At 38.0% G+C, this 22,360-nt stretch overlaps 1 protein-coding gene across 4 annotated transcripts in view; it reads right to left on the bottom strand.

The window, feature by feature from the left end:
- The window catches only part of LOC105483203 (activating transcription factor 2), a 90,520-nt gene that overhangs the window by 63,162 nt on the left and 4,998 nt on the right, over nt 1-22,360 (bottom strand). For all 4 annotated transcript variants that reach the window (XR_003018347.2, XM_011743914.3, XM_011743907.3 and 1 more), the window contains exon 2: nt 12,127-12,237. The gene's annotated coding sequence lies outside the window, so the exon portion shown is untranslated. The remainder of the gene's footprint in view (nt 1-12,126; nt 12,238-22,360) is intronic.

Here is a 22,360-nt window from a genome sequence, read left to right on the forward strand (position 1 = left end):
AGTTACCTGTCTTCATGGAGTTTCCAAGATAGTGATGGGGCTTACATTAACTAATCAAGCATCCAACTCAGAGCTCCTTTTCTTACAACCTCAAATTAAGATTCAAAACTATCACTGAATGCCATAATACAAATCTGATTATCCACTTAGTAAATCCTACAGACTCAACCTTTTAGGTATACTTTGAGAGATACAAATTTAGCTATCATTTATATCTAATCTGACTTCCTTCTAAGTGCTACTTCCAATACACCATGGGCCCATTTAACAGTATCAGACTGCCTGCCATTCTCTGAAAATCACCCTCAGTTTGCATATTATTTTAGCTCTCCCTAAAATATACCCTCCCAAATGAATGTTTGCCTTCTTTGATATTATACTGTCAAGGCCCACTTCAAATAACACTTCCTTTGTGATACCTTCCCCATAATCCAGATTAAAAATTTCTCCCATGAACAATGTTGTTTATGCTTTGCTTACAGCATCCACATTATGTTCTGTAATGTCATCTATTATATAATCTGTGCTTCTCCCACCCCATTCTACTGCCTACTACTTCTTGAAGAAACATAACATAGCCAAAGGAATATGAGCTTTTGAGTCAGAATTGGCTCCAAAACCTGGTTTTGCCACTCGTAAGTTATAAAATATTGTGCAAGGTTCTAAATAATTTCGTGCTTCAGTTTCCCCAACTATAATACAAGGGTAGTATCACCTACCTCACAGTTGTTGTAAGCATTTTAAAATAGTATATGCAAAGTATACAGCACAATGCTCGGCACATGAGTACTGGATAAAATGGCAGTTGCAGTTCTATTATTTCTACTGTTATTAAAATTATAAGGCTGTCTCTATTCATCATTATATCTGCACAGTATCTTACTTGCTAACAGCAGGCACAGAGTGATTGTTAAATTGTTAGAAGAAATTATATCAGTTGGGTACATTCTAAAAAATTTTAAAAAAGAAACTGTAATTTGTAAAATGCGTAAGTCCACATTTACTTCACATGGAAATAATAACTCTGCATCTTGGAGAGGCTACCAACTTCTATGCTCCAAGGTTTTAAAGAAATACATGGTCAGGCGCAGTGGCTCACGCCTGTAATGCCAGCACCCTGGGTGGCCGAGGCAGGAGAATCACCTGAGGTCAGGAGTTCGAGACCAGCCTGGCTGACGTGGTGAAACCCCTTCTCTACTAAAAACACAAAAATTAGTCGGGTGTGGTGGTTTATGCCTGTAAATCCCAGCTACTCGGGAGGCTAAGGCAGGAGAACTGCTTGAACCCGGGAGGCGGCCACTGCACTGCAGCCTGGGCAACAGAGTGAGACTCCATCTCAAAAAAAAAAAAAAAAAAGAAAAAAGAAATAGATTACATTAAATACCACCACCCTTTTAATCAGGAAAAGTGTAAACAGATGATTTTTATTAAAGAGACCAGTAAATTTGGGTAAACAAAAGTTCAAATTTAGTTTGAACGGGAGGCGGCCACTGCACTGCAGCCTGGGCAACAGAGTGAGACTCCATCTCAAAAAAAAAAAAAAAAAAAGAAAAAAGAAAAAAGAAATAGATTACATTAAATACCACCACCCTTTTAATCAGGAAAAGTGTAAACAGATGATTTTTATTAAAGAGACCGGTAAATTTGGGTAAACTAAAGTTCAAATATTATGAAGAATCTAAAACATGACTTTCCTGTTTCTCAGCAAATTGTAAATACTTCCATTCCAATTCTTCAATACTGGTGAAGACATCTTAAGTAAATTGCTGAAATATACTCACTCGTGAACATAAAGTAAAATGAAGGTTAAAGCAAAATGCCCAAAAAGTTAAGCTAAAATTAAAGTGCCATACCAATGTGTGTAAAAAGCAAAATAATATAACTCCCTCTTTAAGAAAAAAATAACAAAATACATCAGGAATAAATTTAAGTAACAAATAATTTTTAATTTCATAGAGGTAACTATGAAGCAGTCACACTGCACAGATACACCTAAGAAAAAGTGTCTTCATTCTGGAATGTTTAAAATACCTTGTGGGTTAAAAAAAAATCAGCTAGGCGAAAATGCCAAAGATTAGAAGTCCCAAATCAGACTGCATCTTAGATACACTCTTCTTTTCCTAATAACTTGGTTCAAAGTGACAATGGCATTCTTAAGCGAATAAAGAGATTTTCTTGAAAACTACTGATACAACAACAATGGATGAATCTCAAAATAATTATGCCAAGTGAAAGGAGACAGTCAAATAAATCATACTGTACGATTCCATTTATATAAAATTCTAGGAAATGAAAACCACAGCGACAGAAAACAGATCACTGGTTGCCGAGGGACAGGAGTAGAAGGAGTGGGAGGGAAGGATCACAAAGGGGCATGAGAGAACTTCTGAGGGTGACAAATTTATCATCTTGATTGTGGTGATGGTTTTTTGGGTGTATGCGTATAAATCAAAACGTATCAAGTTGTATACTTTGAATATGTATAATTTATTATAAGTCAATTATACCTCAAAAAACTATTTTTAAAAGGATATCTTGAGCTGTTTTAAAAATATATAAATCCTCCCCAAGGCGCAATGGCTCACACCTGTAATGATAGCACTCTGGGGTGCTGAGGCAGAAGGATCAGAGACCAGGAGTTCAAGACCACCCTGGGGAACATAAGGCTCTGTCTCTATAAAAAAAAAAAAAAAAAGAAAGAAAAAAAGCAACTTGAAAATTAGCCAGGCATGGTAGTATGTGCCTGTAGTCCTAGCTACTCAGGAGGCTGAGGCAGGAGAATCCCTTGAGCCTAGGATTTTGAGACTGCAGTGAAGTATGCTCTTGCCACTACACTCCAGCCTGAGGGATAGAGCAAGACCCTATCTCAGGAAAAACAAAAGAAAACACACACACACACACATACACAAATATCCTTAAAATATGAACTTCAAGGCTTATGAAATAACCTTCCTGCCACAGCTGCATGAAGTCAAAGACCAGGGCTAATGACCATTTGACCATTCATAAATGACAGCTGTTAATTACTTAAGTCAGTGAAACTCACTCTAGCTTTTTTCCCTCCTCCCATCCCACCATGGGCTGGATTCTTCATTTCACATCCTATAAAAACGCAGCATAATTTCCAGCTTTGAAATGGCAACTTTCTGACTCCTACTGTGCAGGGGCTTAATAAAGTGCCCCGGGCATTTTATCCAAATTAAATACAACATGAAGCTTTATTTTCAACACTTAAAAATTTCACCTAGGTATGTGGTTCTTGTAGAACCAATACAGAACTATCAACATATTTTTCTTTTCTTTTTTTTTTTGAGATGGAGTCTTGCTCTGGCACCCAGGCTGGAGTGCAGTGGCGCAATCTCGGCTCACTGCAAGCTCCGCCTCCCAGGTTCACGCCATTCTCCTGCCTCAGTCTCCCAAGTAGCTGGGACTACAGAAGCCCGCCACCACGCCCGGCTAATCTTTTCGTATTTTTAGTAGAGAAGGGATTTCACCATGTTGGCCAGGTTGGTCTTGAACTCCTGAACTCAAGTGATCCACACCTTGGCCTCCCAAAGCACTGGGATTACAGGCCTGAGCCATTGTGCCTGGCCCTCTTTCCAGTTTTCTAAGACAGTTCCACATACAAACACATATATGCTCCTCATATTTTCTCTATTTTATTGCTATAAAGCATGCTATTTTAGAACTCCATACTTGTTTAAATTCTACTTTCAATTTTGTTTGTTACAACATATAGCAATTTCTACTATTAGGTATCCTGTATAAATGATCAATCTTACATAATTCTAAAAAACCCTAAAGCTGCAGAGAGACAGAAACAGAAAAAGAGAGCGAGAGGGAGCGAGTGAGAGCGAGAGACAGAGCGAGTGAGAGAGAGAGAGAGAGAGAGTGTTTTAAGAGACAGAGTTTTGCTCTGTCACACAGGCTGGAGTGCAGTGGCATGATCATAGCTCACTGCAGCCTTGAAATCCTGGGCTCAAGTGATTTTCCCGCCTCAGCTTCCTAAGTAAGTAGCTGGGATTACAGGCAATGCTACCATGCCTGGCTAAAAGCTGAAATTTTCACTGGCGTTCAGAAGGAGGTCACTTGTTATGTCCTGATAATATAAACTAAACTACACCTAATGAACTAAGGCATTGTAAGGAACTTTAAATCTGCTCCAAGAATAATATAGAAGAGCAAAAAGAAGAAAATAAAAGTTACCTTGAATACTACCATTCAGAGATAACTACTGTTAACATTCCAGAGTACAAAGTCTAGTCCTGTCAATGTATGGTGATACATAACTTTATAAATTATAAAAACATGACACTATGAAAATGAAAGAAGAAAAAATATATAAATAGTATTATAACTTCCTCTAAAATGCAGTTATCTAAATTCTGCCATATAATTAAATAGTAATGTCATTAAATAGTAGATGTAATTTTTAATGGCTATATAGTACTCCACCATATAATTATTAATGGGCTTTTATCATCAATGAATATCTTTGGGACAAATCTTTGTGCAATATCTGTAATAATTTCCAGACGATGAACTTCTAGAAGTGAAACTGCTATATCAAAGCAAAGGCATATTTTAAGGCTTTTGATTTATATTACTAAACTGCCCTCCAAATATACAGTATTGATTTCTACTTTACCAGCAGAAAAAGACCTCATTTCTCAATACCAACACCAACAGTGGATACCATTAACATTTTTGTCATATTAGTAAAAAAACTAATTTTAAAGTTGCATATCTTGACACACTAATGAGGTTGAACTTTTTCATATATATAACAGTCATTTATACTTCTATGTAAAATGCCTCCTCTGCCCAGTCCCCGTTTTTTTTTTTTTCAAGATGAGGTCTTGCTCTGTCACCCAGGCTGGAGTGCAGTGGCATGATCATGGTTCACTACAGGCTCCACTTCTCAGGCTCGAGCAATCCTTCCACCTCAGCCTTGTGAATACCTGGAACTACAGGTGTACATCACCATCTCCAGCTACTTTTTATATTTTTTGTAGAGACAGGATCTCCCTATGTTTCCCAGGCTGATCTTGAACTTCTAGGCTCAAGCCATCCTCCTGCCTCAGCCTCCCAAAGTGCTAGGATTACAGGCATGAGGCACTGCACCTGACTCTTTACCCATTTTAAAAAAATAAAATGTTAAAATTCTTTCACTTGAATATAGGGTATAGGCTTTTTCTTATGACATGAATTTCTGATCAGACACCTTGTCGTTTTCCTAACATAGCCCTAACTATTCATTTTGTAAATAAGGAGACTGAGGTCTGACCTTATTCAAGGTCAAAAATGAGAAAAAAATATTTCTCCTGCTATTTTACAATGAACAACTATACAGAAATTTTATGTAAACCACTTTTAATAGTACAGAGAGGTTTTTAGAATTTCTAGAGTTATTAGGCTCATTATCAAATGGAATCACGTATTAAAAAATGCCAATAAGAAAACAGAATAATAAAAACATTTTAAGAAAAGATGAATAGAAGAAAATGGGAGAAATTAACAAGCAAAACGCATCTCCCAACTTAAAATTCACATAAAAGTTAAGCCACCAGAGAAAACAAATATAGAGCATCTGCACAGGAGGCAGCTCAGACAGGCTACCTGAGGGCAGCCTACTGCAGTGTCTGAGTCTAAGCAGAGTGAGAAAGATGTCCACTGGAGGATAGATGAGTTGAGGGTTGCGCTGGGAAGGAGGTGGTCAGCCCTGCATTTAATGTTGGAGTCTCAGATGGGTAACAAAAAAAGGGAAGGCAGCCTGATGTGAGCTGTCAGTGCCCAAGTGGGCTAAGGAGGCATGCACATAAAGGATAGGTGTGGCACTAGTCCAGCATAGGGTGTCAGGACCCAAACAGGAAGACATCTACTTGATGGAGAGGAAAAGAGAGTGCCTGATGGCACCAGACAATTAATTATGTAAATAGATGGATATTGATCAAATAAGTAAATATATCAAGGATGTCCTACGTAAGAGTGAATTCATACTCCAGTTGAAGGGAATTATAAATATAGAATGAGCCTTGGTATTAGATGACATTTGAAGATATTGGTGGTAACTTATGGTTCTCAACATAAAGATACAGAAATGTAGATGTTAATGTGTATATGCATGCATATATGTTCATGTATGTCCCCAGCTGTGTCCACTGAGAGGGCCTGGGAACGCTGAAACCCCAATAAGCAATAAGCACACTTAGCATCCAGACTTTGGTGTGTGATACAGGTTGAATATGTTCCCGCCAAATCTCATGTTGAATTGTAATCTTCAATGTTGGAGGTAGGGCCTGGTGGGAGGTGTTGGGGCAGATCCCTCATGGCTCAGTGCTGTCCTCGCGATAGTGAATGAGTACCCGGGGGATCTGATTTTTTAAAAGTGTGTGCCCCCTGCAACTCTCTTCTTGCTTCTGCTCTCACCATGTTATGCGCCTGCTTCTGCTTTGCCTTCTGCCATGAGTAAATGCTCCCTGAGGCTTCCCAAGAAGCCAAGCAGATGCCAGCACTACAGCCTGTGGAACCAGGAGCCAATTAAACCTCTTTTCTTTACAAATTACCCAGTCTCAGGTGTTTGTTTAGAGCAATGCAAGAATAGCCTAATACAGTGTATAAATACCATTCTCCACCAAAAGGGAGCTCAGCTCCTTGTAGAATTACCTGCTTCTAATTCAGCAGTACAGGATGGGTCTTGTAGTGGAAATAGAGAAGAAGGTCCTTCCTTACTTTCTGGCACAAGATATTCAAGAGCCATCCTGTACTGCTGCCAGATTTGGCCAGAAGGTAAGAAAGGACTTAAATCTGGGATAATTTGATGATCAAAATAAATAATGATAGTACTGGATCACATCGTGAATAAAGAGGGTTCTATGAACCCATACTGATATAAAGGAATAAACTGAACGTCTGATAAGAAACAGGATATTTATATCATCTCAAAGTATTATATCTCCCTATACAGCTTAATTACTAAGGGCAAAAGTAATTTACAGCACAAAAGCCTGGCAAACATCACCTTAATCAAGTGATGTGACTTAACCCCATTAGAAATAAGGAAAATAAAATTATGTCCCACTGATAGAATGTAGTAAGACACGGCATCACTTCTATAATAGTCATGCCAAAGATATAGAACCTGTATCTAATAATGAAGAAGTACTACATAACCCCAAATTGAGGTAAACTCTATAAATTAACTGGCATAATAATCTCCAAAAGCACCAAAGTCATTATATTCAAGGAAACATTAAGGAACTGTTTCTGATTTTAAAAGACCAATGCAACATAACAAGTAATTGCAACCTGAGATTCTAGACTGAATCCTTTTCCTATAAAGTACAATTAGGCCAGAACAACTGGAAGAACTTAAATGTGACCTGCAGATTAGATAGTAGCAATATACCAATGTTAACTTCCTGACTTTCGTGGACATATTGTGATTTTGTAAGAGAATGTCTTATTGTAGAACTCTTAAAGAGTTTTGAAGTAAAAAATGAAAAAGGAAAAAACTTACAGAAGGAGTTTAAGTTGTATGTAAATAATATGCACTGTAATAATTCATTATATAGCAGTCCTCCACTTACCTGCAGCTTCCCTTTCCATGGTTACAGTTACCCACAGTCAACAGCAGTCCAAAAATATTAAATGGAAAACTCCAGAAATAAACAATTCATAGGTTTTAAACTGTGTGCTGTTTTAAATAGAGTGATGAAATCGCATCTTCTTGCTCCATCCCACCCAAGATGTGAATCGTCGCTTTGTCAAGCACATCCAGGCTATATATGCTACCTGCTCATTACTTCATAGGAAAAAATATAGCATATATAGGGCTCAGTACTATCAACAGTCTCAGGCATCCACTGGGGCTCTTGGAACTTATCCTCCACAGATAAGGGGGGAGTACTGTATAACTATTGTATAATTAACATCATGCAGTTTGTAGCAGTAGTCATGAAAAAAACACTACAAGATATATTTATTCTCTAAGAACTCTCTGCTTGCTTTTTGTTTATAATTTTCATGCTATGACATATATCAAAGAATAGAAAAACTACATTCCATAATGCAAGGTTAAGAGCAAGTAAAATCATACTACAGTAGAACAATTTACAAATCTGAAGACTCAAAGGGTGATATTATATAATCATTTATTCTGTTAGCGTCTTGTTCCCTTTTTAAAATATGACATGTAGGTTAAGTCTAAGGAAGAGGAAGATGCTTTAGGCTGTAGTATCAATATTCCCACACCATTTTTAATTATATCACTGAAGTGATTCACACGATAAAATATTTTATTTTCCTACATCCCTATCAAAAACAAATGAGGAAAGCAATTCACTTCATAGAAAATAGTGCTATTATTAAATCAATCTACAGAAACGGGAGGGAGCAAGCACATTTCTGGTGACTGACTTTAGAAATATCCGGATTCTAAAATGTGAATTTGACTGATCTTCTATTTAGTTGGTTATAGAACTATAAATGTTGCAAACTCTTAACCTGTTAAGCATGTACTCAAGTTTCCAAACAAGTTTCTAAAATACAGGTAATACTAAATGTTATAGATAATATATAGCACTCCGAACATTTCCAACACAAATCATTTACTTCATAAAATTTATTTGGAAAACAATTCACTGCCTATTTTGTATCTAATATCATATTAAGAATAACAGTTGCTTGATGTTACCATGGTTTTTATGAAAATACATACACATTTTTTTAAAAAGAATAAGATATAGTCCCTGCCCTTAAAATCAGACTAGTAAGGAAGAAAAAAAGTGAAAATAGTAATTCAGTGATACATATAATAATAAAGACATGCTATGGGAACATAAAGAATAAACTGGAGCTGGTCATCTCTCCAAAGCATTCATATTCCCCTCTTAGAGAGCTTGATTTGCCAACAGTGCAGTAACAGGTAATCCTATATATCCATGATCCTGACATATCTGCCTCAGGTAAACTAGGGGAGATACTGATCAAGTTAAGCCAATCAGACTACCTCTTCAGGAAATCTGCAGAAAGCAAACAATCAGTGACACAGAGGTGAGCATCAGAGATTCAAGATCATATTTTAGGACCGGTAGACATTTTCTGTCATGTTCTTACTGACAAAAAAACTAATAAAAGCCAGAATGGAGCAGGCACAGAAAAACAGAGGTGAGAAATCACGCAGCCAAGAGGAAGGAAAATAGTTTCTGTGACACCCAACTATGTTTTGTGACTGGATCTGAGAGTCTTCAGTACCATTAGTATGAGTCTCACCCTCTTTTTACTTGAATTTATCTGATTGAGTTTCTATTCCCTAAATACCTAGTCTATCCTGGAGAGGGCCCTGAAATGCTACCAAAGGAAGTAATGCCTGAGTTGAGTTTTCTCAAAGCAAGAGGCATCAGCCATTCTGGGATATTTCATAAAGAGGAGACAGCATCTTGAGGCACAATAAAGCAGAGTCCACTGAGGAGTCTCTGAGACCCTCTGATAGCTGAAGCGTGGGACTGTAAATCAAAAATAAAATTCTACGCCCCCCAAACAATAGACCCTTCCCTTGGCCCAGGGCATTCCAGAGTTAACCCAAAAAACTAGTTAAGGCCATGATGGGAAGTGGAGGTCCTAGATGACTCACTATACCCTCCTCCCTTTGAAATTCAGGCACCCAACATTAATATCAACAGGGAGACCTTAAGATTGATAGAATGGACTCTTTAAGTCTGATAAGAAGCATTTACAATCTATTCTCTTGCATGATAAAACCTTACTCTCTACAACCCCTTATCTTAACCCAGACATTCCTTTCTATTGATTCCAGGTCTTTAGATAGTAACTCTTTCAACCAACTGCTAATCAGAAAATCTTTGAATCCTATGAACTGGAGCACAGCACCCCACCCCGCAAACTTCCAGTTGTCCTACCTTTCTGGACCCAACCAATGTACATTTTAAATGTATTGATTGATGTCTTACGTCTCCCTGAAATGTATAAAACCAAGCTGTAGCCCAACCATCCTGGGCACATATTCTCAGGGTCTCCTGGGCTGTGTCATCAGCCACTTGCCACTCATATTTGGCTCCAAATAAATCTCTTCAAATATTTTAGAGTTTCACTCTTCTCATCAACAGGATAGAAGATTAAGAGAGTAAGACCAAAGAGACATCGAAATCTTGAAACGCCTTTAATATCATGGTAAAATGTTTGGATTCCACCCTTACTTGCCCTTCCACCATCCTTCTTTCCCTTCCCATTGCCCCAAGGTTATATAAACTATGGCCTTGGATCAAACTGCTGAGTTTTTCACACTTTAAAATTGTTAAAGGTGGGGGTGGGGACAAAGAAGACTATGCAATAGAGATCATATGTGGTTCCCACAAGGCCTAAAATATGTACAATCAGTCACCCACACCCCCGTTAAAGAAAAAGTTTGTCCAACTGTGTTGTAAGAAATTGAAACATTTTAAGTAGGTGAACTAAATCAAGAGGAGGATTTTTGCAAGATCACTAATAAAAGTGTAGAGGATGGATTAAAGAGGGCAGCACACTATGCATAAAATACTGGCAAAAAATAACAAAAATAAGAGGTAAATCTAAACAACAATAAGAAGAAAAAACAGAAAGAAAACTGGCACAAGCTACTGCTAAGTTCAAGGGAGAATAATGGTTTGAACTAAAGCAGTACTATCAAAATGACAGTAAAGGATCAGTTATGGAAAAAAAAATAGCTCACAGGATAGTCTCAAATGCTTAACATTGTTTCCAGACCCTTGCATGGACTGACCACTGCCTCCTAACCAGTCCTAGGCTTCCCCTTAATCTCTGGCTCTAGCTATGTAGGCTTCTAATCAGTCTCCTCCCTTATATCATCCATTTCCCATTCATCCATCCCTTTCTTAGTCAACACCACTAACTTCTGAGCTCCTTCCATCCACTACTCTGCTACCCTCAAATCTGGATCTCTCATTTACCCCATCGTTCAGTCAATAAACATTATTAAGCACATGCAATAAACATTATTGAGCACAAATAGTCTAGTAGGAATGTGCTAGACTTCAGGGTACGATGACACAGACACAGTTCCTGACCTCATGGAGTTTATATTTTATGATGACTGCTTCTAGTAAACTTGATAATTTAAGTTAGTCAAGCAGCTTAAAATTATTTAATGCAGGTATCAGAGAGTAAGAAAAAATTATCAAGTGTTATCACCCATTCCACTTTATACTTGCTTTAAAATTTTTTGCTTTTCAAATATACAAATGTATTAATAGATTTAAATTATTTTCCGAATTTTTGTCAAAATTAGAATAACTATACTTTTATGCATAGTTTTTCTTTTGATGTGAACCTCCAGATACAGGTGTGACAAAAAAGCCAATCTGCTTGTGTATTGATATATCTAACAAAGTCTATTACCATGTTTAGAAAGATTTTGTACACCAGACCACATTTATTAAATTGGCATTTTCCTTCCATATGTAGAAGCTACATCCCCAAACTGTAAATGGCTTGAGATTAAAAAAAAAATTCTACTTTACACTCTAATATCACCATTCTGTAGCTGGCACATAGTAGATACTCAATAAAGGTAGGTAGGAGGGATTGTATAACTTCCAATTAATGTTTCTGATCAGCATGAGACAACTGTGGTAACAAACTTAGTTGATATAATTCAATTAGAAAGCAAATAAATTTGACATTTTAGTTAGCTTGTACAGCCTTAGGGCGGGTAAACTTTTTGCCCAAAATATTTTTGAAAGATACAAAATACCTCAGATTAATTTCTATTACTATTCTTAGGAGAACTGAGACCTTCATACTGGAACCCTTTACTAAAGAGGGGTCCCTAGTCAGATAAATTTAGGAACCTCTATATGTTAAACAAAATTAAATATTTAACCTAAGTCTTCATTGTGCTTTTATATGCTGACATTCATTCTATCTCCAAAAAGACATTTCCAAATTTGCTAAATCTCAAAATCTTTTTTTACTAAACACTATCAATATGGTAGGACATTAGCATTCTGAAGACAACTGTCTGGAAACATCTACTAAATTCGGTAATATTTGAAAGATAATCACAAAATGAAAAGAATACTTTTATGTTAAAAAGCTTAAATCTCTTACCTTTCTAGCTGGTGGGCCATGAGCTTTATTTACTCTGCTTCCAGGAATGCCTTATCAAGTAAGCAGCTCTAATCAAGTAAGCAGTCCTTTCTCAAGTTTCCATCTAGTATCCTTAGGGAAAAAGAGAGGCAGAAAAGAGTCAACTTATTACCATGTGGGATCTAAATTAATAGCCTCTTGTATTTCAATTCCATAAAATTTTAAAAAATGTTTTCTTAATATTTCAAAAATGCATATAAATTTTGCCTTCCATTACATGTTCTTCAATATAAAACTTAAGGTTCTCTCTCCAAATTGTCAATGCTCCAGAAGATGTTTATCCTGTAGCCTCCCGTAACTCCTGGTGTATTACCACTTATTAGAGGTATTACCACCTATTAGAGGTATCAAGTTTCGAGGATGGAAGTAGGGTAATGAAACCTTGGTGAAAGTAGAAAAATGAAAGAGGAGGAGTCATAGATAACAGGTGAAATGTCAGTGCTGCATTTGAGCATCAAAATTTTTAGAGTAGAGATTAACAGTTTTTCTTGTGTCACTGCTGCACAATAAAATCCAGGGGACCCAGTCCATGCGCTTATTTGGAAAAAGCTTGACTTTTAAAAATATGTGTATCAGTTAGGATTAGATTCAGCCGTTAATGACAGAAAACTCAAAATAACAATGGCTTAAATGATTCAGAAGTTTACTTCTTTCACAAAAAAACATAGGCAATCCAGAACCATGATCACTTGGAACCAAGGGTCCTTATATTTTGTTGGTCTGACATCCTCAACATGTGGCTTCTCCTTCATGGTTTTAAAAATACTGTTCAAGTTCTAGCCATCACATCTGCTGAACCGACAGCAAGATGAGAAAAAGGAGATAAGCAATAGCCTCCCTTTAAGGAAAATTTTCAGAAATCTCACAGGAAACTTTTATTTACATTTCATGGTTTAGAACTTAGTCATATGACCATAGCTATCAGGGGGCTACGAAGTATGTCTTTTATTTCACCATATGCTTAAGAACTGGATCATCTACCAATAAGAAAAAAGAAGAGAAGGAATATTGGCAGACAATTAGTTGTTTCTGTCCTCATACTTATTTCATTCTAAAATGTAAGATGTCCGGATATCTCAGGGAGATGGCTTGGCAATCTACTAAAGAGAGTTTTCGAAAGCAGAAGTCCTGTCAGGAGCCAAAACTAACATTCATAAAGACTTCTTTAATATGTAAGGCCAATCTATAGGTGACAAAAGAAGAAAGGAAGAATATGAAGACTAGAACGACAATGTAAGAGCAAAGAAACTACCTAAATTGTTGTCGTTTGGAAAGGTAAACTCACATACTCAGTCTACAAAACTCAGAAACGACTGCTCAGAATCATTATGTAAGTAATGGTGTGGTCAAGGTGAGAATGAGTAAGAACCTGGCACAAAGCTCAGTTACCAACCGCATTAAGAAAAGGCACAATATTCAAAGAGAAAGACACTTTGCTCTACGTTATCTCAGTGCTGAGTTTCCATTACCAGGTCATATAAGTATTGGGAGATTTCCCTATTATGCAGAATGTTGGAAAGAAGGGTTGCACTTAACTTTGAATTTACTGACACTTTCAAGATTGCTTGAAACATGTTTAAATGTTTAATATGTTTAAAACACTGTTGTATCAGAAACTAGAAACTCATTTCAACGCCGGCAACAAAATTGTTTTATATACAGGCTGTTCCTTAAGGGAAAAAGGACCCAAATAGGATATTTAGCCATACAAATGTAAAATAGGGACTGCAAAAATGGAGCAGCAATTCAAAGGATAAATGGCTCTGTGGGATACTGTAAAGGACCACATCTTCTTGGTAAAGATAAATTTCTGCAAATTGTTTCTTTCAGAGAAATGTTTATTTTTTAAAGTATGGCTTTAGGTTTTCCTATTTGTATAGAGATATTTGTGTTCTTATTTCAGCAGCTGCTCACAAAAGATCAGTTGCAAAAGTAGTTGTGGTTTTTGCCATTAATAATACCCTAAAAAACTGGAAGACAAACTGGTATTGTCATTTCAAGCAAAAGGAAGTAAGACAGCCAGTTGTAACTGGCCTGTATAGCTTATATCTTAACACATGCAATGTTAAGATAATCACCCAGACTTTGAACAACATTAAAAATAACATCCTTTTTTGTAACTTGAAAGGCACAGATGTAAGGAGCCTCTCCTTTACCCCCACTACCCAACTTATTGTACAAGTATTTCTTATATAATCATGCATCACGTAAGAACAGGGATACATTCTGAGAAATGTGAAGGTAAGCCAAAACATCATTGTGCAAACTTCAGACTATACTCACACAAACCTTGATGATATAGCCTTTTGCTCCTAGGCTACAAACCTGTACAGGATGTTACGGTAATGAATACTGTTACCATTTGTAACAGAATGGTATTTGTGTATCTAAACACAGAAACAGTACAGTAAAAATATAGTATAAAAGATTTTAGGCCGGGTGCTGTGGCTCAAACCCGTAATCCCAACACTTTAGGAGGCCGAGGATGGTGGATCACAAGGTCAGGAGTTTGAGACCAGCCTGGCTAATATGGTGAAATCCCATCTCTACTAAAAACACAAAAAATTAGCCGGGTGTGGTGGCGGACGCCTGTAGTCCCAGTTACTCAGGAGGCTGAGGCAGAGGAGAATCACTTGAACCCAGGAGGCAGAGGTTGAAGTGAGTCGAGATCACACCATTGCATTCCAGCCTGGGCAACAGAGCAAGACTCCGTCTCAAAAAAAAAAAAAAAAAAAAACCCCACAGTACAGCTATACAAAAATATTTTCATCCTTATTCTAATAAGCTTTTTTCTATCTTAAAAATCTTTAGGCTGGGCGTGGTGACTCACATGTGTAATCCTACCACTTTGGGAAGCCGAGGTGGGAGGATCACATGAGGTCAGGAGTTCAAGACCAGCCTGACCAACAGGGAGAAACCTCATTTCTACTAAAAATACAAAATTAGGCGGGCATGGTGGCGCATGCCTGTAATCCCAGCTACTCAGCAGGCTGAGGCAGGAGAATCGCTTGAATCTGGGAGGCGATGGTTGCAGTGAGCCGAGACTGCACCATTACACTCCAGCCTAGGCAACAAGAGCGAAACTCTATCTCAAAAAACAAAACAAAACAAAATTACTTTCACTTTAAAATTATTTTGTTAAGAACTAAAACACAGACACACACATTAGCCTAGGCCTATACAGGGTGAGGATCATCAGTGTCACTGTCTTCCACCTCCACATCTTGTCCCACTAGAAGGTCTTCAGGGGCAGTAACAAACATGGAGCTGTGATCACCAAAGATAACAATGCCTTCTTGAGGAATACATCCTGAAGGACCTGCCTGAGGCTGTTTTAAAATAAACTTTTTTTTTTTTTTAAAAGTAAACGTACACTCCAAAATCATGATTAAAAAGTATATTTAAATAACATCATTGTTGATCAAGTATTATATACTGTACGTAATTGTGCTATTTTTTTCCTTAAGACAAATGCTATACTTTCATACAACTGGTAGCACAATAGGTTTGTTTACGCCATCACCACTATAAATATGAGTAATGTGTTATACTATATCATGATGGCTACCACATCTTATATGTGGTCTGCTGACTCAAAATGTTGTTATGCAGCAAAATGTTGTTGTGGCTGTATTTAGATATCACTAACCTGCGGGCAGAATCTCTGCTGAAAGGTGCAAACACTGCTAATGGCAAATTTCCTGCTAAGAGCCAAATATTGTGCCAAGAAACAGGGCCCAAAAGGTAGGCATTAGTATGAGAAAAAAATTAATCCTCTCTTGGGCATGGACTCAAAAGAGTGTAACAGATGCAATGGCAATCCTGGGTGGTGGAGAGAAGTTGGCTTCCGTCCTTGTGGGAGGACAGGAGGTAGGCAGGAGGGGGACAGTCTTTCAAGGAGGCATTATGGGATACAGACAAAGTGGGGAATGTTTTACTAAAGGTATACACTAAGGCTTTCTAAGGGATATGTGAGCAAGACAAGTTTTAAGAAAATCAACTTCTGTATCTTCATCTTCCCTTTGTTTGCTTTCCCAAAGATGATCTGTCTGCTTTCCCAGAGTCCTCATTCTCCCACTTTTCACAAGAAATCCATACCTATCCCCATCCCAAATCTTATTAGAATGAGTTGCCCTAGGTCGTAGAAGCTTCCATGGAACAAAACAAATGGACAATTTAAAATAAGTGTGCCTTAAAACCTCCATTAATCAAGGCACCATTAACCCTCAAGCTTCTGGCTTTCCCTGTCTTACAAATATTTCTATTAAAGGCAAAGCATGGCTTTAAGAATCGGTGTTCTGCCTTGTGTTTAGGAATCCAGATATACTTTACTGTATAGTGTAATGACAGAAAGAATAACAATTTTCATTTAATGATTACCTCTTCCATTGTGGAAATACCATACAAAAATGCACTGTCCAGAGAGGGAGTTCCGAATGAAGAAATCAGTAAAAAATTTTGAAAAATTAAATGTATATTTGCTACAAACAAGTGATAGAGTCATTAATAAAGTATTTTAAAACGTTAAAATACATTGGATTCAAATAAAATTATGTTGGAGAAGTTGAAAGAAAATAAACAATTTAATAAGAAAAAGGGACACTGAAAACTTCTGTTAGATGAGTTAATTCAAGCTGGTTTTTTAAAACCAATGACAGCATCAAATCACCATGGTATTTAGGTACTTATAAAAGTGGTGTATCTGGAAAAAACAGAAATTATATTTTTTCAACAATTTCAATGATGAAAAATTGTAGGAATCAACTTCGAAATGTGCAAGGGTACAGAATTTATCAAGTTCCTTTACAGGAGTATATAAGCATACTAGGCAGAATGGCCCTCCAAAGACATCCATACCCTAATCCCTGGAACCTGTTAATAGGTTACTTTCCACCACAGAAGGAATTCTGCAGATGTAGAAAGACTACACACATCCTTGCTGGGTGTGGTGGCTCACACTTGTAATCCCAGCACTTTGGAAGGCCGAGGAAGGAGGATCACCTGAGGTCAGGAGTTCGAGACCAGCCTGGCCAACACAGTGAAATCCTGTCTCTACTAAAAATACAAAAATCAGCCGGGCATGGTGGCGGGTGCCTGTAATCCCAGCAACTCGGGAGGCTGAGGCAGGAAAATCACTTTAATCAGGGAGGCGGAGGTTGCAGTGAGCCGAGATCACGCCATTGCACTCCAGCCTGGGTGACAGAGCAAGACTCTGTCTCAAAAAAAAAAAAAAGAAAAAAAAAGATTACAGATCCAAATAAGACAGATTCCTGGGTTACCCGGAATCTAATCAAGAGACCTCAAGAGCAGAGAACTTTCTCCACCTGGAGTCAGAGATTCAGCCAGAAAAAGAAGTCAGACAGGTTAGAAGCATGAGAAGGATTTGACCTGCCATTACTAGAGGAGGCCACATGGAAAGCACTTCAGCTCCCGGGAGAAAAGACCAGGCCTTGGCTCATAGCCAGGAAAGAAAGATGGACGAAAAGAAAGGAAAGCCTACTGAATTCAGCAAACCACCCAAAGTAACTTGGAAGTGGATTCTTCCCTAGAGACTCCAAAAAGGAATGCAGTTCTGCCAACACACTGATCTTGGCTTTGTAAGACCCTAAGCTGAGGATTCAGTTGAGTTCTCCTGGACTTCTGACCTACAAAAATTGTGAGACAATAAATCTTTGGTGGTAATGTATGAGGCAGGAACAGAAAATACAGTAAGAAGAGTTGTAAGGTACCAGGAAGATGGATTTGTGCCCCACGACTTCAAGAGCAGCACTACCTTATAGACACAGGGTATTTTTTTTTCTACTTTTGCAAAATTTTATATAAAACATTTTCATAAAACAGCATTTGTATAAAAATTCACACGAAATTTCTAAAGGGCATACAATTTCCAGCAATGTCCTGGGTTTCTGTTAAATTCAGTTTTCTAAAGATGCACTCAAAGCAATGATTAAAATGCAGACATTATGCAATATTTCATTGTCTTTGGTAAAACTATTCTCATTATTTTGTCTCCTCACAGTATTAACTGATATCCACTTTGTGCTGGATCTGCTATTACTAGGATGTCAGAAAAACATTAAGGCTGGATCTATAAGAGGCAAGTATTCCCAAACAGTAGTAATAGGCCCTTGGCCCCCATTCCCACTTCATGTATCTATGCAGTCTATCTACAGAGCCAGGCAGGGTGAGAGCTCACAACGACCAGTCAGGAGTCTTGAGATCCCCTCTCGATTGGGAAGCAAATGTCTGGGGGGAACACTGGAAACTGAGGCCATCTCTACAGGAACCCAAGTGGCCACGCTGTGGTGTGGTCAGGCCAGTGACTCTTACCAATTAAACAGCCAATGAGTTTACCACTAAGTAGATCCTATTTATTGGTTGATGATTGCTGCTGCTGAGGCCCCTTCCCACAAACATAAAAAAACAAAGGGAAGATTTGGGGCCAACACTGCAGGGGGAGGGGCATGCTGGCACAAATGACAGTAGACATGACTTTATTCCCTGTCAGACATCTGTTATCATGGGGCGGGCATGGTGGCTCACGCCTGTAATCCCAGCACTTTGGGAGGCCAAGGTGGGTGGATCACGAGATCAGGAGTTTAAGACCAGACTGGCCAAGATGGTAAAACCCCTTCTCTACTAAAAATAGAAAAATTAGCTGAGCGTGGTGGCAAGTGCCTGTAATCCCACCTACTCAAAGGCTGAGGCAGACAACTTCTTGAATCCAGGAGGCCGAGGTGGCAGTGAGCCGAGATCACACCACTGCACTCCAGCCTGGGCGACAGAGCGAGACTCCGTCTCAAAAAAAAAAAAAAAAAAAAAAAATTGTCATCACATAGGCACAGCCAAGGTGAACTGAAGCAGGATACGAACACTCGGTACATTCATGACTATCTTCATACATTTTTTAAATGATCCTAGAGATCACCTTGGGAATAGCAATGTGGTCATGATAACAAACTTATATCAAGAAGTTTGAAAACCTGTAGCCATGACCTAGTAGGACTTCATTTGCCTCTCAAGACTAAAGTATTTTGAATTCAGGAATTTTTTTTTTTTTTTTTTTTGAGACAGGGTTTTGCTGTCACCCAGGCTGAAGTGCAGTGGCACAAACATGGCTCACTGCAACCTTGATCTCCTAGGCTGAAGTGATCCTCCCACCTCAACCTCCTGAGTAGGTGGGACCACAGGTGCACATGCCACCATGCCCAGCTAATTTTTTTTTTTTTGGAAAGACCAGGTCTCACAATGTTGCCCAGGCTGGTCTTGAATTCCTGGAGCTCAAACTCTTATTTTAAATTATCCATGGATAATTTTTAAATGGATATTTTAAATGGATAATTTAAATAAGAGTGCCTTAAAGCTTCCAGATCCTAGGGCAAGAAGCAAACGTCTGGTGGGAACATTGGAAACTGAGGCCATCTTTACAGGAACCCAAGTGGATATTTTAAATGGGTAATTTAAAATAAGAGTACCTGGCCGGGTGCAGTGGCTCACGCCTGTAATCCCAGCACTTTGGGAGGCCGAGATGGGCGGATCACGAGGTCAGGAGATTGAGACCATCCTGGCTAACATGGTGAAACCCCGTCTCTACTAAAAACACACACACAAAAAAATTAGCTGGGCGTGGTGGTGGGCGCCTGTAGTCCCAGCTACTGGGAAGGCTGAGGCAGGAGAATGGCCTGAACCCGGGAGGCGGAGCTTGCAGTGAGCCGGGATGGCGCCACGGCACTCCAGCCTGGGCAACAGAGACCCTGTCTCTAAAAATGAAATAAAATAAGACTATGGGTTACGTACTATACCCATGAAAACAATGACAAGTTCACCTCTTTCTTCTGTTTTCAAAGTATGTCAAAATTCAAGTAAGTTAAGTGATATTCAACTTTGTGGCCAAAAACTGATAGTGCAGTTATAATTGTATAATTGGCAGAGACTTCAAAACAACTTTAGGACTGTAGTATATTAATCATAATCTCAATTCCACTATGGGGAAGGAGAAATGAAAGGTTTCACTGGAATGTTTATAATGGGATTGGTGGAGTAGAAGAAAAGGAGAGCTGGGGCGGGGAGCAGGCTGTAATCCCAGCACTTTGCGACACTGAGATGGGAAGATTGCTTGAGCCTGAGAGTTTGAGACTAGCCTGGGCAACAGCAAGACCCCATTTCTACAAAAATTTAAAAACTAGCTGAGTGTGGTGGCATGCAAGTGCGGTACCAGCTATTTGGGAGGCTGAGGTAGGAAGATCTCTCGAACCCAAGAGGTGGAGGCCGCAGTGAGACTTATTCGCATCACTGTACTCCAACCTGGATGACGGAGTAAGACTGTCTCAAAAATACAAAGATAATTGGATTTTATGAAAATCATAGTATCATAATTTTATCATCTCAAAAGAAGGATACGCTATACTGCACGAATTTGATACAGGAAAAGTCTGAGACGGGGTACACACGGAACAAAAAAAATGAGACATTCTCTCAAATGAATTTATGAAAATTCTAAGGTGGTATGTTCCTTCACAAATTATAAATTCCTAGGGAAAAACAACTTTGTTGCCAAATCTACCAAATAGATGGCTGCTGTACTGCTTTCAAGCTACAGCACAAGCATGCCTGGAGGGCTAGGCTAGATTATTTCTGAATGAACTTCAATAATAATTCCCACAACATATCCTGAGTCTCATTAAGTTCTTGACACTGTATTAAGTATTGCATATATATTACAAGAATGCTCATGGCAAGACTATGAGTTAAATTATTCTCCTTAAAGAGAAGGAAACTGAGGCAGAGAGAGGTTATATAATTCACCCACGGTAACAGTTAGTAAGTGGCAGACCCATGACAATCTGGCTTTTAATAACTATCCTAAAATACTGAGTACATACTTACTATGTGCCAGAGACAAAACTCAAGTCAATTTGCCTATCATATACTCATATATACTTTTATTCCAAGTGTTTCCTATATGGTAATGAATTTGTCATTATAAATCTTAATCATGACACATTCATAAGACAGAACTCCTATGAAATGTATAGCTCAGAAAGTAACTCTTTCTTTTTTTTGTTTTTTGAGACAGAGTCTCCCTCTGTTGCCCAGGCTAGAGTGCACTGGCGCGATCTTGGCTCACTGCAACCTCTGCCTCCCAGGTTCAAGCAATTCTCCTGCCTCAGTCTCCCGAGTAGCTGAGATTACAGGCACCCGCCATCACTCCCACCTAATTTTTGTATTTTTAGTAGAGATGGGGTTTTCTCATATTTGCCAGGCTGGTCTTGAACTCCTGACCTCAGGTTATCCACCCACCTCGGCCTCCCAAAATACTGGGATTATAGGCGTGAGCCACCACGCCCAGCCCAGAAATTAACTCTTATAAACTAGCATTAAAATATTCAATGTACAAACCACATAAAACTGCATGAAAACTAAGAATTATTGTTACTAGGCTGTCAAAAGTTTTGATAAACTTTAAGAGAAACAAAGAGTAAAATGTCAGAAAATATGAAATACACAATATTTGTCGCATCACATAGATCACTGGTAGATAAATAACTATAGTACGATATGGCCTACTAAATAATTTTAAAACTGCTAAATAATACAACTTATTCCCAGCAATAGTTCCCAATTAGGTAATCATACTTTATTAATCATAACTCCAAAGTTCACAAAATTATGGCAAAGCAAACACATTCATGCTCTGCTGACAGTGTAAACTTGCTCAAGTCTTTGGGGAGGCAAAAATTTGGCAACTGCAGAAACATTTGTATCTTTTGACTAGTAATTCATTTGAGATTAGTATCCTACAGAAACAATTCATAAAAGAAAAAGATAAATGCACAGAGATGTTCAATTCAATGTCAAAATAGGCATAAACTGAAAACTATTATTTTCCTGTCAGACATTTAGTACAAATTTAATACTTATTTTTCAACTATCAAGTAACAAATATCATAAAGGTTATACAACATGGAAAAATATAATGCTATAAAAGTAAAATAAAAATAAAAGTAAAATAAAAACTTACTTGATATAATTCTGTAAAAACTGTAATATATATGCACAAACTAGAAGAAAACAAAAATAATGAACACAATTATGTTAGTATCGCAAAACAAGTTGATACATAAAAAAAATTGTTCCGACACACGTTTAATAAATAAAAGCAAACATACTAGCCCAAACAGTAAAATTAGAAAAA

Source organism: Macaca nemestrina, chromosome 11 (assembly GCF_043159975.1).
Source record: "Macaca nemestrina isolate mMacNem1 chromosome 11, mMacNem.hap1, whole genome shotgun sequence".
In the NCBI taxonomy this organism is placed as follows: Eukaryota; Metazoa; Chordata; class Mammalia; order Primates; family Cercopithecidae; genus Macaca; species Macaca nemestrina.